The sequence below is a fragment of the Microtus pennsylvanicus genome, chromosome Y (assembly GCF_037038515.1).
Source record: "Microtus pennsylvanicus isolate mMicPen1 chromosome Y, mMicPen1.hap1, whole genome shotgun sequence".
In the NCBI taxonomy this organism is placed as follows: Eukaryota; Metazoa; Chordata; class Mammalia; order Rodentia; family Cricetidae; genus Microtus; species Microtus pennsylvanicus.
Window position 1 is genome coordinate 11283813 of NC_134602.1, and position 17234 is coordinate 11301046.

A 17234-nucleotide genomic window follows, 5' to 3' on the forward strand; every position below is an offset into this window, starting at 1 on the left:
TATCTTTGGCTTCTCCGTCTGCCCCAATTGTCAGCCACATTCAGAGCTTCCAGTTTGATCCCATGTTCTTTCATTCCCAGGTCACTGGATTAGTTGAAATCCTCTTAGTTCAGGCACAGTGTCTCATAGTGTGGACCAAGCCCTTATATTCCTGACATCCTTGCTCTTTTTCTCCATCCATCTGCTCTTCCACTGGAGCTTGGAAGCTCCATCTAGTTTTCTTATTTTGACCCGACATGATCTCCATCATTTGCCAAAAAAAAGTTCCATGGTGGTTTTCAAGATAGTCAGTCATCAGTCTGACTATGGGACAAGGCACACATAGTTCCTAGGGACATGTCACAGTGCGGTCAACTTCTCCCCCATGCTTCAGTACCTAGAGAGGGTCACCCTATAGCCTACTGAGAACCACTCGAGAGATATCGATATTGACATCCTCAGAATGGCCCCATAAATTGAGATATCATCAGTGTATGTGCATTAACTATTGTGTGTTTGTGTGTGTGTATTTAAATCACAATAACAAATGGATTGTAATATTGAAGTTTCTTCTCATCTTGAGAAGAATATTTGCTACAGAAACACTCTCACAGTAATAATGAGAGTGTAAACTATCTAAGAAAGGAGAAATAACTGGAGGAATCCCCCAGGAGTTAGGCTCAGTGTCCCAGGAATTACGCCCAAGGAAAGTCAATGAAATCAGTGATGGAAGATAAAACCCAGCCTAAATAAAACCCTAAATCATTTAGGTGGAACATGAGATACTCTTACAACAGTTACAAGAGGTCTAAAATGCCTGGACTGGAACATAAGGGGAACACAATGACGTGGAGCTGAGAGTGCATGGCAAAACTTACTGGATCTGGCAAAAATTATGTAAGCATACCAAAGAAACCACCAGTGGGACAAAACCCTAAGAAATCTGTATGACAACATATCATGTTGAACATAATGAGATTTATAGGCAAAGGAAAGATCTCAATTATGTCACTGTCACACAGGTGATGATGAACCAGTTCCATCGTAGAGTGACTCCCTGCTGTGTTTAAGATAACCTGTCAATTCTGTCTAGTCAGTTACAAGGAAATTTGCATTAATTGCACAGATTAACTATCAGCATCATTTACTGCACAATCAAAGGCAAGGCAAAGAAATCATAGACATGTTGTTGAATGCTGATGATGTTATTGGGAGTTTTGATGGGTTTTTTTCTTAAAGGGTGACTCTCATCGATGACTCTCATGCATGAAGCAGATCCTTTCTCTGTGATGTTTCCTGAATAGCCACTGAGATACCAGCCCATTGAGTTGTGGTCTCTCTCTCTTTTAAAAAGCAACTTCTACCTTCAGCTTGATCTCTTGCTTGAGCTTCCCTTCCGGCTACTAGGCTCCTTTTCTGATCCTGCAGAGGGCTTTTGTAAGGGATTGTGATCTCTAAGTTTTTCCCCTTTCAAGAACTAATCATTCTATTAATCACAATTCTAAACTGCTGTGGGAGTTTGTTTGTGACTTATGCCTTCACATGTGATACAGGCGACCTGTGTGTATAGGGTCTTCTCTCGCTTCATGTGAGGATGGCATGACAGCAGGAGTAGATGGCTGCTCATTCTCTGTAAGGAAATCAGTAAACAGTGGGCACCAAGTACAAGGATGTCCTGAAATATTAAGTCTTGTCCTTTCAAGGCCCCAAATCCAAACCTCCAGCTAGGTTCAGGGTCACGACAATCTCCAAAACCCACCGAGCATGAAGTATTCAGAACCAGAAGCCTGTGTGTGCCATATCACATAAATTCATCGTGAGTACACCAATCTGTTTTTTTTTTAATTCTAAATTATTTTGTCCCATCAGAACGATCTATATTACCAATTAACCAAATTTGCTGCATCTTTGGTGTCCTAGAATTGCTTTAAATTGTTGCTGGGACAGTCTTACAAACCTTCCTGTGCTGTTATGAGACCTTAAGGGGACAGCACTTATTTCAGAAATCAAAGGCAGTTGGGTTCAATCCTATGGTTAGCTGTGAGCTAGACACTGGAAGGATGGATTTGACTAAGAAAGGGAGACAGCATACATGGAGGCAGGTAACCTTTCCTTTGCAAAATGACCCATTTTGAGGCCTTACTCAGGCTCTTCGCTTCTCCTAATCTTGGTTTTTTTATTAGTTTAGGAGAAGAATTAAAACTCCATTTACAGTATCTGTGAACCTGAATGAGTTAAGTATGTGTGACCAACTTGATGTCTGCCTGTCTGTCAACAGGGCCAGAGTTCAGGGGCATCTGATGCATAGCACAGGAATGTCAGCCTTCAATCTCAGGTCCACCTAACTCTACAGCATTAGAGTTGTCATGGTTGCTCATCTGACCTTTCTCATATGATCTCCATCCACAGAGATGTCAGAAAAATCCTCCCCTGAGAGTGCAAGTTCTTTACAAATGAAAGATTATACAACAGAAGACACATGGGAGATTTCTATGGACAAGCTGTTGAAAGGATAAAGTGACAGAAGAAGTTTATTGATTAATTAAAGAAAGAATCCGCTTCAGCTGATAGGTTATAACATAGGTAGGTGGAGTAAACAAAATAGAATGCCGGGAGGAAGAGGTAGTGAGCTCAGAGAAGCCATGCTCCCCTCTCCCCGGCAGATGCCATAGCTCTGCTCTCTGAGGCAGATGTCGATGCAGCCAGCCACCATGTCAGACATGCTGAATTTTTCCTGGTATGTGCACCTCGTTATACTACACTGATTATTAGAAATGGGTTAAGATGCTGAATCTAATGGGACAGCAGTGTTTAAAAGAATACAGTTTTTGTGTATTTATTTCAGGCATAACCTTCATGCGGCCGTGGTGCTGGGGACACAGCCTCGCTGCTCAAATAACTACAGAATGGCTTGCAGCCTTGTGGACAACTGAATCCACTGAAAGCTGAGAAAGCTTGGGAAAGAGTAAAGCATGTTTTCTTGGTAGCAGCGATTTCTTGGTCTGCTCTGCTTGCTAGAAGAAAGCAAGGGCTCTCATCTAAAAGAGGCTTGCTGACTCAGCTTCAGCTGCAAAACCCTGCAGCCCTTAAGAGGTCCTGCCACAAAACAGTTAAATGGTGTTGATAAAAGCCAACTGAATGCTTGTATGTTTTCAGCAGTAGCAGGAAAAAAAACTGTGTTGTTTTAAAATGCCGGCTTTCTGGGCCATCCTGCCTGGGCAAACTCTGACTGTTTGAGGAAGGAGGGCCAGCTACAGAAAGAGAGTTTGAGTGTCATCTGTTGCAGCCTCTTTGATGGCAAGGACCTTGAAACACTGTAGACTTGTGGCACTGAATGCGGCTCTGTTCGGTACCTCAGCCACAAGGTTGGAATGGCAGAAAGCTAAGGAATGGGCTACATCTGGCCAGCAAAGCCACGGCTTTAGTCCTACTGAGATTGCTTGGTAAATGAAAGACTCATGTGGTCAGAAAAACAGAGAGAGAAATAGAGTAAAGAGAGATTCAAAGACAAAGGAAATTTTTAACTGATTTACAGTGTGTTAAAAATATGTGCAGGCTAAAATTTGAAGTTCTTAAAGTTAAAAAAAGGAAGAGAGTTGTTGGGTGTGGTAGTACAAACCTGTAAACCCAACACATGGGAGGCAGAGGGAGATTGACCTCTGTACCTTCAAGGTGAGGTAGCACACGCCTTTAATCCCAGTGCCTTGAAGGCAGAGACAAACAGATCTTTGTGAGTTCAATGATTAGTAGCATACACCTTTAATCCCAATGCCTGAAAGGCAGAGAGAGGCAGATCTCTGAGACTTCAAGGACAGACAGGTATACAGAGTTATTCCAGGTCAAAGATACAGAGAACCTGTTTCAAAAAGCAAAAAAATAAAAAGGAAAATAATCAAAATAGTGGTTAAATTGAAGCGCACAAAAATTCACAACGAATTTTGATATTGTATGCTATTATGCTCTTTTTGAATTATTTGAATTTTGAGGCAGTAGCAATAGCTGCTAAAAGATGTTTCTTTATAAAAGCTGCTGAAATAATCCAACATAGATATTTTGAAAATGCCTTGACTTTGAAATTTGGATCTATGGACATGATGCTTTGGAAAGGAGTTTCTATTTTGTTTTCACAGAGGGTGATAGTCTGTGGATGCCTCTATCCTAATATGGTAGGATAGACCACGCCCTACTTAAAGGTTGCTGTGAACACCTTTAAAAAATTGCTTCTCTCAACTGCCAACTGAGATCATTCAATAATGATGCCACCATTCAGCAGGAAGCATTTTGGAGAGAAAAAACTTCACCCACGTTCCCAAATATGGCTTATAAATGTTCTTTTACATTTAAAGTGGGAAGTGATATAGATATGAATATTTGCATTAGTATAGATTTTGCTTTACTGATAGAGATTTTAGGTCAATTTTGTTATATGTATATGCATTTTTGATCTTAATTAAGGTATTGTGATTGTGTAGTTCATTTAAAAATATAATGTATATAGGTTATTAATGGATAATCATTAATAATAGTCAAGTTTGTAGTCATGTTAGTTAGATTTTCTAGCTACATAGATATATATATTTCAGTTAGATAGGCATTATTCATATCTCTCTAGACTACAAAATAGGCTATTTAATGTTTTAGTACCTTAGGGTTTTTCATGACAGTGAGGCACTCTACTCTTGGCAGCACATATCTACTTCAGGAAGAAGATGGGCATCACAGAGGATCCTTATGGAGTTTGATAGCCATTTGGGGAAGAAACTGCTCTTGCCTGGATTGTTGCATAAACTGTACACAGAAAACACTCAGAGAGAGGACTACTGAACTTGCCTAAAGGTGAGATGATCTTTTCGTGTTCCTGATTCAGGAAAGGGTCAGCAAAACATTCTTCAAGACAAGCAGATAGTGACTGCCTTTGAAATTTCCTGCTTCATGGAAATGTCTGCTGGAAACTATGGGCCTGTAGGCTGAGGATGGAAACACCAACGGTACAGAGGAACTTTGGGTGACTGTCCAGGCAGCGAGATGTCTCTGTCATTTCTAGAGTTTGAAAATGGCTTACTTTTTGTTTGCTTAGGTAATACTGTATTATTCTGGAGTCTCTGATGGAGTTGAAGAATAGATAGACAGTTATAGTTTTCCATTGTTATGATAAAAGGTAAAATAGATATAAATATTGTAACTGTAATTCTTGCTTGATAACTGTTTTGTTATATGTAATTTTGCTATGTTAAAATTAAAGATTCCGTTCTTGTTTAAACAGAAATAGGAGTAATGGTGGAGTATAGGTCATTGGTTAATTAAATAAAGAAACTGTTTGGCCTGAAAGGTTAGAACATAGGTGGGTGGAATAAACATAAGAGAATGCTGGGAGGAATAGGAATTGAGCTTAGAGATGCCATGCACCTCTCCCATGGGCAGAAATGGTAGCTCTGCACTCTGAGGCAGATGGCGATACAGCCAGCCACCAGGTCAGACATGCTAAATCTTTCCTTGTAAGCACACCTCGTGCTGCAACATACATTATTAGACATGGGTTAAGAGCCCTAAAATAATGGGGCAGGCAGTGTTGAAATGAATAGTTTTGTGTTGTTATTTCGGAGCATAACCTTACAAGGCGGCCCCATGGGGATGCAGCCCTGCTGCTCAAATTTCTACAATCAAGGGGGAAATGGAATAAGGGAAGAAAGAAGAGAGAGAGACAAGGAAGAATGGATGAATTCAATCATTCATTGGAAAAATGAGTGAACCAATGAATGAGGAGACCTAGTAGGAAAAAATGTGCTGCATTCCCTCAGAGAGTCAGGTCAAATTAAGGATTGACAAGGTTTTCCACTAAGGAGGAGGCTTATTCCATTTTACCTTCTTTGTGCTCCAGGCCCACCCACAAGAGTGATGATGAGGACAGGGAGAAGAAGAGGAGTGTGTGTACCAGAATTCCCTGGTACAATTTCTCACCCAAATTGTAGCCAAATCACCTGACCTGGGACAGCTTATCTACATGCTGGACCCTAACTCCCAGTTTGACAACTCTAACATTTTAACCAAGTTTGTGAAGATGAAGGAACCAAAAATAGCCCAGTTACAGGATGGCAGGTTCCTTACAGGATGGGAGTCAGACATCAGTACCATACAGGTGTTTGGCGGTTTGATGGGTGTGTGGGGTCTTTGCCAGACTCCACCTAGCATCATGGATTCCCTACTTTACTGATATTATGGAGTTCGGTGCATTCATCATATGTGTGCATGTCACACACTAGTGGGCATCATATGTACATGTTTATCCTGTGTGTGGGTGAGTGTGTTCATGAGTTTTATAGCCCAAGTACTACAGAACATGATCAATGAAAGGGAACACTGTTTCCAAGATATGGCAGGGCAATTATTTAAATGAACTGACAAGGGTTGGATGGCATGGATAAGACCTATGAGAGTTCAAGGCATACCGAATCCAGGCATGACAAAGTAGGTGGCAGACAGAATTCTGGCAAAACTAAGTAGGTAGCTTGATGTCCAACTTGCTGGAGAAGAGCAACTGAGCAGAGACACTTTTCACTAAGCAACATGCTCTAGTGGAGATCAAACTTCCTTTGACTTACAGCCAGTACGAATTAAACCTTTCATCAAATGAAACCTAATTTTCTCTGATTTTGAGTATACATTTGTGTCCCTTCCTGATTAATCTACTCTTTATCCTCTTAAGTCCCAATACCTCACGCTGATATCGGTCACATCTTTCCATTTGACATGGTTTTCCCTCAAGCTTCGTACCGCCCCGAGATCATACAACTTTTTGTCTCCTCTCCACTGCTTCCTTGACAGCCATCTTGTCCTTTACCACAACACGCATCCCCAGTCCTTTACTCTCCAAGCGGAAAAGAGCATAAATCCTGCTTTGTTTTGAGGCATGTATTTCTGTGATGCCCCATCCACCAAACACAATCCATCATTGACCAAATAACACAACATGTTAACAAATTTTTATTCTTTGAGAAAGAATAATCCATTGGAAAAGATACCAGGATTCATAGAAGACCTGAGGTATCTCTGAAAAAACACATTCCCAAAGAGAGAATTAAGTCTGCCCCTCAAAATTTGAGAATCTCACTTTGACAGATCTTCACCAAATCATAGACATAGATATGGAAGTCATTATCAAACTTGATGAAATACACAGAAGGTTTGTTGGGAACTTGGCAAATAATTTTACCTATCTCTTGGGTTCCATCTTTTTTGTTGTACTGCACTCTTTTGCCCTGCAAGGAATCCCTGCCTAATTCCAAAGTCACCTCTACTGGAGGACATTCAGGCGTGATGTGGAGGTTGCCTTCAATGGAATCATCATGATGGTGGTAAAGGTACAGGACCGGATCATTCTCGTTGACAATGTAGAAACAGGTCGTTATGGCCTGAACCTCATCTGGGACCACGCCACTCCACTCTTCCTTAGAGCCTGGCATGATGTGGAGGTTGCCTTCCAGGTAGTCATCCAGGAGGTGGTAAATGTACAAGACCGGATCTTTCTTGTAGGTAATATAAAACCAGGTCTTCATGATTGGCACCTCTTCTAGGACCATCCCGTTCCAGTCTTTCTTAGAGCCATTTGTTCCCATGAATGTATGTTTCACTGCTCTGCCAACTATGGTGTTTGAGAGATGAGTGTCTGTCACCTGAGGAAATGGCACATTATTAGGCAGGATCTTCAGGTTTAAAATCCTTTCATCACTATGAAGCTCCAAGCCATAGACACAATCAATCCCATCATATTTCAACAAATAGAGAGAGGGATATGTTGGCAGTTGATCTAGAATGATGGCTTTCCAATGGGTGACTGGTTCATTGGCTTCCTTCCAGCCATGAGAAATTCTGCGGCCAACAATATTCTCCAGGGCCTCAAAAGGCTTACTAAGTTTTTGCTTCTGGAGCGATGGCCCATTCTTCTTCTGGAGATGTGGCATGCAACTCATACTAAGAGGCATCTTCATCATGGCGGGAGACTTTCTCTGATAGGCCACAGCACTCCTGTTCCACTGTCTCTTGGCTCTGTTTCTGTGCTTGGGCTTCATAGCTGCCAATCTCTGCATAGGAAGAACTCTTCAGTTTAAATCAGACACAAAGTGGTTTCCTCCACCATAAGTGCCTGCAAGGATAAGAAGTTGAGGATGTGAGGTCAAGGCTCTTTTTAGGAATAACTTTGGAGCAGGTGAAAAAGGCAGGGCTGAATCGATTTGGATACCTAAATGGAATATGTTCTTAAGAAATTAATAAGAAAATTATCAAACTCTTGTCTACAGCTCAGTATATGTGTATCAGAGACATATTCCTGCTGCAAAATGCAATTGACCTCTACTGAGAAACCTACTTCCTGACTTACTATATCAATGAGAGAGGAAGCTATGCCTATATCTAAAGTGAGAAAGAAATATCTGAACAGATGTCAAAGAATTCAAAGAACAGCCACTCCTCTCCTTACCACTCAAGCTACTGGTTAGTTGGCTGATCTATAACCACCTGCCCAAGGTCATGGCACTCCAGTCCACTGGCTCTCTCTATTGTGTCTCCTGATCCAGATCCAGATTGATTACATAAAGATATTCTGTATCTTCATTAGAGAAGTGAGTACTGTGAGTCAAACTGCCAAAAGAAAGGAACATTAATCTGTGCAACAGCCCTATTAGAAATAATTATCTTTTAAAACACATATGGACAAAGAGGATCTTTGCCATTTAAGTGGACTGAGGAATTGGACATTTTTAGCAAAGATAGAGTGGGTGAATACCCGACATTAACCGTCCCCCAGCTATCAAATATAGGAGCTGTTAACGACATAAATTTTGGACCCAGAGCAGATTTGAAAGAAACCTTTCTTTGACTACAGAGGTCCTAGTTGCTTCCTAAACATATTTACCAAAAGAAAATATCTTGGATCTCTAGATTCCAACTTATGGAAATTCGGTTGAACAGTTGTGGAGCCCAAGAGCTGAACTGACCTCCTCAGCCATCATGAAGATAGTAAGCCCACCTTCACAGAAGACTAGTGCTTCATCTGGAACAGAGTTGCCACCCCCAACCAAAGCTTTGTGACATCATCAAGGCTCTACTTATGTCATAAAACTCTTCCTAGCCAGGTTTCTTCCCTACTAACCCCCAGAAATATCCAGCATACAGGTCCTAAAATGCTGCTCATACAGCCCCATGAAGACCCAAAATAAAAACCCCAATCTTCTTCCCAATTACTTGAGTCATATTTTCCAAGTAACACAAACCCTTTATGTGTTTTTTTTTCTGTAAAATAATTTTTGGTCTGAGTCAACAACTCACATGAATGTTTTTTTTTTCCTAGCTCCAATGTCCTCATTGGTTATTTTCTATTGATTTTTCCATTACTTCATAATAATAATTATCAAACTTTCCACTTCTCTTCCTCCTCCCACATTCTTCTTGCTCCGCAAATAAACCTCTCCACTCAAACACCAGTCCAAATAGAGGGCAGGGTACTTTGAGCTGTGGGAAGTCCAAGCCCACCCTTCATCCATCCAGATTTAGCAAGGTATGCATCCACAAGAAATGTGATCACAAAAAGCCAGTGTATGATATGCAGACAATTGCAAGTGCCATTATCTTTGGCTTCTCCGTCTGCCACAATTGTCAGCCACATTCAGAGCTTCCAGTTTGATCCCATGTTCTTTTATTCCCAGGTCACTGGATTAGTTGAAATCCCCTTAGTTCAGGCACAGTGTCTCATAGTGTGGACCAAGCCCTTATATTCCTGACATCCTTGCTCGTTTTCTCCATCCATCTGCTCTTCCACTGGAGCTTGGAAGCTCCATCTAGGTTTCTGATTTTGACCCTGACTTGATCTCCATCATTTGCCAAACAAAAGTTCCATGGTGGTTTTCAAGATAGTCAGTCATCAGTCTGACTATGGGACAAGGCACACATAGTTCCTAGGGACATGTCACAGTGCGGTCAAATTCTCCTCCCTGCTTAAGTACCTAGAGAGAGTCACCCTATGGCCTTCTGAGAACCACTCGAGAGATATCGATCTTGACATTCCCAGAATGGCCCCATAAATTGAGATATCATCAGTGTATGTGCATTAACTTGTGTGTGTTTGTGTGTGTATTTAAATCACAATAACAAATGGATTGTAATATTGAAGTTTCTTCTCATCTTGAGAAGAATATTTGCTACAGAAACACTCTCACAGTAATAGTGAGAGTGTAAACTATCTAAGAAAGGAGAAATAACTGGAGGAATCCCCCAGGAGTTAGGCTCAGTGTCCCAGAAATTACACCCAAGGAAAGTCAATGAACTCAGTGATGGAAGATAAAACCCAGCCTAAATAAAACCCTAAATCATTTAGGTGGAACATGAGATACTCTTACAACAGTTACAAGAGGTCTAAAATGCCTGGACTGGAACATAAGGGGAACACAATGACGTGGAGCTGAGAGTGCATGGCAAAACTGATTGGATCTGGCAAAAATTATGTAAGCATACCAAGGAAACCACCAGTGGGACAAAACCCTAAGAAATCTGTATGACAACATATCATGTTGAACATAATGAGATTTATAGACAAAGGAAAGATCTTAATTATGTCACTGTCACACAGGTGATGATGAACCAGTTCCATCTTAGAGTGACTCCCTGCTGTGTTTAAGATAACCTGTCAATTCTGTCTAGTCAGTTACAAGGAAATTTGCATTAATTGCACAGATTAACTATCAGCATCATTTACTGCACAATCAAAGGCAAGGCAAAGAAATCATAGACATGTTGTTGAATGCTGATGATGTTCTTGGGAGTTTTGATGGGTTTTTTTCTTAAAGGGAAATCATCGGTGACTCTCATGCATGAAGCAGATCCTTTCTCTGTGATGTTACCTGAATAGCCACTGAGATACCAGCCCATTGAGTTGTGGTCTCTCTCTCTTTTACAAAGCAACTTCTACCTTCAGCTTGATCTCTTGCTTGAGCTTACTTTCCAGCTACTAGACTCCTTTTCTGATCCTGCAGAGGGCTTTTGTCAGGGATTGTGATCTCTAAGTTTTTCCCCTTTCAAGAATTTATCATTCTATTAATCACAATTCTAAACTACTGTGGGAGTTTGTTTGTGACTTATGCCTTCACATGTGATACAAGCGACCTGTGTGTATAGGGTCTTCTCTCTGTTCATGTGGGGAAGGCATGGCAGCAGGAGTAGATGGCTGCTCATTCTCTGTAAGGAAATCAGTAAACAGTGGGGACCAAGTACAAGGATGTCCTGAAATATTAAGTCTTGTCCTTTCAAGGCCCCAACGCCTCCAGCTAGGTTCAGGGTCACGACAATCTCCAAAACCCACTGAGCATGAAGTATTCAGAACCAGAAGCCTGTGTGTGCCATATCACATAAATTCATCGTGAGTACACCAATCTGTTTTTTTTTTAATTCTAAATTATTTTGTCCCATCAGAATGATCTATATTACCAATTAACCAAATTTGCTGCATCTTTCGTGTCCTAGAATTGCTGTAAATTGTTGCTGGGACAGTCTTACAAACCTTCCTGTGCTGTTATGAGACCTTAAGGGGACAGCACTTATTTCAGAAATCAAAGGCAGTTGGGTTCAATCCTATGGTTAGCTGTTAGCTAGACACTGGAAGGATGTATTTGACTAAGAAAGGGAGACAACATACATGGAGGCAGGTAACCTTTCCTTTGCAAAATGACCCATTTTGAGGCCTTACTTCAGGCTCTTCTCTTCTCCTAATCTTGGTTTTTTTATTAGTTTAGGAGAAGAATTAAAACTCCATTTACAGTATCTGTGAACCTGAATGAGTTAAGTATGTGTGACCAACTTGATGTCTGCCTGTCTGTCAAGAGGGCCAGAGTTCAGGGGCATCTGATGCATAGCACAGGAATGTCAGCCATCAATCTCTGGTCCACCTAACTCTACAGCATTAGAGTTGTCATGGTTGCTCATCTGATCTTCCTCATATGATCTCCATCCACAGAGATGTCAGAAAAATCCTCCCCTGAGAGTGCAAGTTCTTTACAAATGAAAGATTATACAACAGAAGACACATGGGAGATTTATATGGGCAAGCTGTTGAAAGGATAAAGTGACAGAGGAAGTTAATTGATTAATTAAAGAAAGAATCCGCGTCAGCTGATAGGTTAGAACATAGGAAGGTGGAGTAAACAAAATAGAATGCCGGGAGGAAGAGGTAGTGAGCTCAGAGAAGCCATGCTCCCCTCTCCCCGGCAGATGCCATAGCTCTGCTCTCTGAGGCAGATGTCGATGCAGCCAGCCACCATGTCAGACATGCTGAATTTTTTCTGGTAAGTGCACTTCGTTATACTACACTGATTATTAGAAATGGGTTAAAATGCTGAATCTAATGGGCCAGCAGTGTTTAAAAGAATACAGTTTTGTGTATTTATTTCAGGCATAACCTTCATGCGGCCGTGGTGCTGGGGACACAGCCTCGCTGCTCAAATAACTACAGAATGATCTTGCAGCCTTGTGGACAACTGAATCCACTGAAAGCCTAGAAAGCTTGGGAAAGAGTAAAGCATGTTTTCTTGGTAGCAGCGATTTCTCGGTCTGCTCTGCTTGCTAGAAGAAAGCAAGGGCTCTCATCTAAAAGAGGCTTGCTGACTCAGCTTCAGCTGCAAAACCCTGCAGCCCTTAAGAGGTCCTGCCACAAAACAGTTAAATGGCGTTGATAAAAGCCAACTGATTGCTTGTATGTTTTCAGCATTAGCAGGAAAAAAGACTGTGTTCTTTTAAAATGCCGGCTCTCTGGGCCATCCAGCCTGGGCAAACTCTGACTGTTTGAGGAAGGAGGGCCAGCTACAGAAAGAGGGCTTGAGTGTTGTCTGTTGCAGCCTCTTTGATGGCAAGGACCTTGAAACACTGTAGACTTGTGGCACTGAATGCGGCTCTGTTCGGTACCTCAGCCACAAGGTTGGAATGGCAGAAAGCTAAGGAATGGGCTACATCTGGCCAGCAAAGCCACGGCTTTAGTCCTACTGAGATTGCTTGGTAAATGAAAGACTCATGTGGTCAGAAAAACAGAGAGAGAAATAGAGTAAAGAGAGATTCAAAGACAAAGAAAATTTTTAAATGATTTACAGTGTGTTAAAAATATGTGCAGGCTAAAATTTGAAGTTCTTAAAGTTAAAAAAAGGAAGAGAGTTGTTGGGTGTGGTAGTACACACCTGTAAACCCAACACATGGGAGGCAGAGGGAGATTGACCTTTGTACCTTCATGGTGAGGTAGCACACACCTTTAATCCCAGTGCCTTGAAGGCAGAGACAAACAGATCTTTGTGAGTTCAATGTGTAGTAGCATACACCTTTAATCCCAATGCCTGAAAGGCAGAGCGAGGCAGATCTCTGAGACTTCAAGGACAGACAGGTATACAGAGTTATTCCAGGTCAAAGATACAGAGAACCTGTCTCAAAAGGCAAAAAATAAAAAGGAAAAATAAACAAAATAGAGGTTAAATTGAAGCACACAAAGATGGAAAATTCACAGCGAATTTTGATATTGTATGCTATTATGCTCTTTTTGAATCATTTGAATTTTGAGGCAGTAGCAATAGCTGCTAAAAGATGTTTCTCTATAAAAGCTGCTGAAATAATCCAACATAGATATTTTGAAAATGCCTTGACTTTGAAATTTGGATCTAAGGACATGATGCTTTGGAAAGGAGTTTCTATTTTGTTTTCACAGAGGGTGATAGTCTGTGGATGCCTCTATCCTAATATGGTAGGATGGACCACGCCCTACTTAAAGATGGCTGTGAACACCTTTAAAAAATTGCTTCACTCAACTGCCAACTGAGATAAATCAATAATGATGCCACCATTCAGCAGGAAGCATTTTGGAGAGAAAAAACTGCACCCACGTTCCCAAATATGGCTTATAAACGTTCTTTTACATTTAAAGTGGGATGTGATATAGATATGAATATTTGCATTAGTATAGATTTTGCTATACTGATAGAGATTTTAGGTCAATTTTGTTATATGTATATGCATTTTTGATCTTAATTAAGGTATTGTGATTGTGTAGTTCATTTAAAAATATAATGTATATAGGTTATTAATGGATAATCATTAATAATAGTCAAGTTTGTAGTCATGTTAGTTAGATTTTCTAGCTACATAGATATATATATTTCAGTTAGATAGGCATTATTCATATCTCTCAAGACTACAAAATAGGCTAATTAATGTTTCAGTACCTTAGGGTTTTTCATGACAGTGAGACACTCTACTCTTGGCAGCACATATCTACTTCAGGAAGAAGATGGACATCAAAGAGGATCCTTATGGAGTTTGATAGCCATTTGGGGAAGAAACTGCTCTTGCCTGGATTGTTGCATAAACTGTACACAGAAAACACTCAGAGAGAGGACTACTGAACTTGCCTAAAGGTGAGATGATCTTTTCGTGTTCCTGATTCAGGAAAGGGTCAGCAAAACATTCTTCAAGACAAGCAGATAGTGACTGCCTTTGAAATTTCCTGCTTCATGGAAATGTCTGGTGGAAACTATGGGCCTGTAGGCTGAGGATGGAAACACCAACGGTACAGAGGAACTTTGGGTGACTGTCCAGGCAGCGAGATGTCTCTGTCATTTCTAGAGTTTGAAAATGGCTTACTTTTTGTTTGCTTAGGTAATACTGTATTATTCTGGAGTCTCTGATGGAGTTGAAGAATAGATAGATAGTTATAGTTTTCCATTGTTATGATAAAAGATAAAATAGATATAAATATTGTAACTGTAATTCTTGCTTGATAACTGTTTTGTTATATGTAATTTGCTATGTTAAAGTTAAAGATTCCGTTCTTGTTTAAACAGAAATAGGAGTAATGATGGAGTATAGGTCATTGGTTAATTAAATAAAGAAACTGTTTGGCATGAAAGGTTAGAACATAGGTGGGTGGAATAAACATAAGAGAATGCTGGGAGGAATAGGAATTGAGCTTAGAGATGCCATGCACCTCTCCCATGGGCAGAAATGGTAGCTCTGCACTCTGAGGCAGATGGCGATACAGCCAGCCACCAGGTCACACATGCCAAATCTTTCCTTCTAAGCGCACCTCGTGCTGCAGCATACATTATTAGACATGGGTTAAGAGGCTGAAAATAATGGGGCAGGCAGTGTTTAAATGAATAGTTTTGTGTTGTTGTTTCGGAGCATAACCTTACAAGGCGGCCCCATGGGGATGCAGCCCTGCTGCTCAAATTTCTACATTCAAGGGGGAAATGGAAGAAGGGAAGAAAGAAGAGAGAGAGACAAGGAAGAATGGATGAATTCAATCATTCCTTGGAAAAATGAGTGAACCAATGAATGAGGAGACCTAGTAGGAAAAAATGTGCTGCATTCCCTCAGAGAGTCAGGTCAAATTAGGGATTGACAAGGTTTTCCACTAAGGAGGAGGCTTATTCCATTTTACCTTCTTTGTGCTCCAGGCCCACCCACAAGAGTGATGATGAGGACAGGGAGAAGAAGAGGAGAGGGTGTACCAGAATTCCCTGGTACAATTTCTCACCCAAATTGTAGCCAAATCACCTGACCTGGGACATGATCTACATGCTGGACCCTAACTCCCAGTTTGACAACTCTAACATTTTAACCAAGTTTGTGAAGATGAAGGAACCAAAAATAGCCCAGTTACAGGATGGCAGGTTCCTTACAGGATGGGAGTCAGACATCAGTACCATACTGGTATTTGGCGGTTTGATGGGTGTGTGGGGTCTTTGCCAGACTCCACCTAGCATCATGGATTCCCTACTTTACTGATATTATGGAGTTCGGTGCATTCATCATATGTGTGCATGTCACACACTAGTGGGCATCATATGTACATGTTTATCCTGTGTGTGGGTGAGTGTGTTCATGAGTTTTATAGCCCAAGTACTACAGAACATGATCAATGAAAGGGAACACTGTTTTCCAGGTATGGCAGGGCAATTATTTAAATGAACTGACAAGGGTTGGAAGGCATGGAAAAGACCTATGAGAGTTCAAGGCATACCGAATCCAGGCATGATAAAGTAGGTGGCAGACAGAAATCTGGCAAAACTAAGTAGGTAGCTTGTTGTCCAACTTACTGGAGAAGAGCAACTGAGCGGAGACACTTTTCACTAAGAAACATGCTCTAGTGGAGATCAAACATCCTTTGACTTACAGCCAGTACGAATTAAACCATTCACCAAATGAAACCTAATTTTCTCTGATTTTGAGTATACATTTGTGTCCCTTCCTGATTAATCTACTCTTTATCCTCTTAAGTCCCAATACCTCACGCTGATATCGGTCACACCTTTCCATTTGACATGGTTTTCCCTCAAGCTTCGTACCGCCCCGAGATCATACAACTTTTTGTCTCCTCTTCACTGCTTCCTTGACAGCCATCTTGTCCTTTACCACAACACGCATCCCCAGTCCTTTACTCTCCAAGGGGAAAAGACCATAAATCCTGCTTTGTTTTGAGGCATGTATTTCTGTGATGCCCCATCCACCAAACACAATCCATCATTGACCAAATAACACAACATGTTAACTAATTTTTTATTCTTTGAGAAAGAATAATCCATTGGAAAAGATACCAGGATTCATAGAAGACCTGAGGTATCTCTGAAAAAACACATTCCCAAAGAGAGCATTAAGTCTGCCCCTCAAAATTTGAGAATTTCACTTTAACAGATCTTCACCAAATCATAGACATAGATATGGAAGTCATTATCAAACTTGATGAAATACACAGAAGGTTTGTTGGGAACTTGGCAAATAATTTTACCTATCTCTTGGGTTCCATCTTTTTTGTTGTACTGCACTCTTTTGCCCTCCAAGGAATCCCTGCCTAATTCCAAAGTCACCTCTACTGGAGGACATTCAGGCGTGATGTGGAGGTTGCCTTTAATGGAATCATCATGATGGTGGTAAAGGTACAGGACCGGATCATTCTCGTTGACAATGTAGAAACAGGTCGTTATGGCCTGCACCTCATCTGGGACCACGCCACTCCACTCTTCCTTAGAGCCTGGCATGATGTGGAGGTTGCCTTCCAGGTAGTCATCCAGGAGGTGGTAAATGTACAAGACCGGATCTTTCTTGTAGGTAATATAAAACCAGGTCTTCATGATTGGCACCTCTTCTAGGACCATCCCGTTCCAGTCATTCTTAGAGCCATTTGTGCCCATGAATGTATGTTTCACTGCTCTGCCAACTATGGTGTTTGAGAGATGAGT